We start from the raw sequence: 2,469 nt of genomic DNA, 5'->3' as shown, positions 1-2,469 counted from the left end.
GAATCTTATATTCTTTTTAATTCTCTATGTTTGCATGAAATTTGATTATATATATATAAGTGACATATTTCTTGTGATACATGGAAAATAATAATCATTTTTAGAGAATATATATATATATATCATCATGATTCATAAATTTTGTTTATTAATATATAGTAATGATGGAATATATTGACAAAGTGGAAGAATGTAAAGTCTTCCACCTTCAAAAAAATACACCATAAATTTTTTAAATTTGAAAATATTTAGAAGCACTAAAAGACAGTGATAATCAAAAAATGTTAATGGCCAAATGTATGATAATTTTCGCATTTAATATTTTATCATTTCTAGTATTTAATATTGAAAATATGTCTAAAGTCCAAAATTATTTTTTCGGTTGATTCTGGAATTTAGAAACGTGTCTAGAATCAAAAATTTTATTTCTTATAAATTATTTGATCATATGTAATTTTTTGGAATTAATAAGCATTTGATTCAATAATTTAGAAGCATATTTAGCATTTCAAAATTTTTTTCTATTATAAAGTTGTTTAGGTATGATTTTGATCAAATAATTTTCTCATCAGGTTATGTTGGAGAGGTTGGTCCCTTTTGATGAGATTTTCATCTCTGTGAAACATTTAAGATAGGTAATTAAAGGCCATGAGTTAGATCTTACTCTTGTTGTTATTTGGATGGTTCTATTCCCACCCTTAAGGGAAGGAGACTTGGTCCCTTCCCCAGTTCCCCTGAGAAATTATTCTATGCGGATCCCGAATGGTGCTGAGACTAATTAAAATGTATCAAATCACCCGGTATTGAGCACGGGTACTGAACAAAAAAGTGACGTGACGCATTCTAATTGATCTCCGGATGCTGTTCGGTGTTCGCACTGAATAATTTTTTCCTTCCCCTTGGCTAAGTTCATATTCTTCACATGCTTAGTTCACTCTTGCTCACTACTTAAAGAAGTAATTGATGTGCATAAATGCTCCCCAAGACCCCTTGTTTTGCTCATTAAGGAAAGCCAAGTCTTTTAGCAGGATATCGGAGCCAGAGTTCCAAAGGATTGGCACATAAGCAGTAATACACCTTTCTAGGGCTATCAATTTCGGGTTACGGATCGGGTTCGCATCTAACCCATGATTGATCCGGCATTTTTTGGGTTCGGGGGTCAACCCGACCCGGTTTTATAAACAGGTCGATTTTCGGAATCCGAAACCGACCCATCTCGGGTTCAGGTCAACCCGACCCGACCCGATAAATCGTATGTACAATACTTTTAATTATAATTTCAGAGAAAAAATATGAGCAAAACAACAAAAATAAATTTGAAAAATTGGAAATAATTGAATAATAAATAAATTTTTTAATTACAAACTCAAATCGTTTACAAATCTATCAAATTTCTTACAAGTTACTAATAAATTCATCCTTTCAAACTTTTAGTTACAAATTTACAACCTCAATTCAATTCGAGAGAAATACTAATTTACAAAGTTATAAATTTACAACCTCAATCTCAATTCAGAATAATAATTTATACAATTATACATTTATAATATTGACTGATGACTGATGAGTAAGATTGTAAGTTTATAAGAGAAATATTGAAATGCTCCTCAAAATAATGGCTTCAAATCTGCAATGACCTGCAATAAAATCAATTATATAAGTTGCAAACTTTAATATGTAATAATAATATATTACTCTGCTCAGATTAAACCCTACAAATTATTAATCTCATAATGAGATTATTGCGATGTAAGATGGAAGTTTAATTAATATTAACAAATTATCATTCAAAGTGACAATTTATATTAACTTAATATATGTTCTTTGAATAAGAATGTAAGATAGTATATGTTATTCTAAGTTAATATAAATATCACATGGTTGTAAATTGTAATAGTATATAAGAACTTACACTTATACGACTCCAAATGCCCACTTTCATCTTAGAAGGTTAATAATCATCGCTTCATCACTTATACGACAAGTTGACGACTCCCAGCTCATAAATTTCTAATTTCACTTTCTTGCATTTCAACTTCAAAAAACAGAAAGCAGCAGCCAACAACATAACAGGCTAATAGCAGTTAACAACTTCACTGAACTAAACAGAATTTACAAGAAGCAGCAACGGGCTAACCCACACAAAGCCTCAGGCCTGAGAAACCATATGAACCACAACAGCATAATTCATATTCCATAGAATGATCGAATGCAAAAAATCAAAAATGGTTACCATAGGTCCACACTTGTTCGCCTCCATAGTATGATAAGCCAAAACATCAATTAAAACAATTAACCACAAACCAGCTGAAATTATAATAAGCCAAAGCATCATTAATCCCAACAGAGGAAAACATAATCCAGAAGAAATCAGAACAGAGACAAGCAAGAGAAAAACACAACCAGCTGAAACATGGATAATAAAGCATCTGGCAACCTAGGGTCCAAACTAACATGTTGAAACACCAA

This window comes from Dendrobium catenatum, unplaced genomic scaffold (assembly GCF_001605985.2).
Source record: "Dendrobium catenatum unplaced genomic scaffold, ASM160598v2 fragScaff_scaffold_659, whole genome shotgun sequence".
Taxonomy (NCBI): Eukaryota; Viridiplantae; Streptophyta; class Magnoliopsida; order Asparagales; family Orchidaceae; genus Dendrobium; species Dendrobium catenatum.
The sequence above is the reverse complement of the archived record's forward strand: the minus strand, read 5'-3'. Positions refer to the sequence as shown.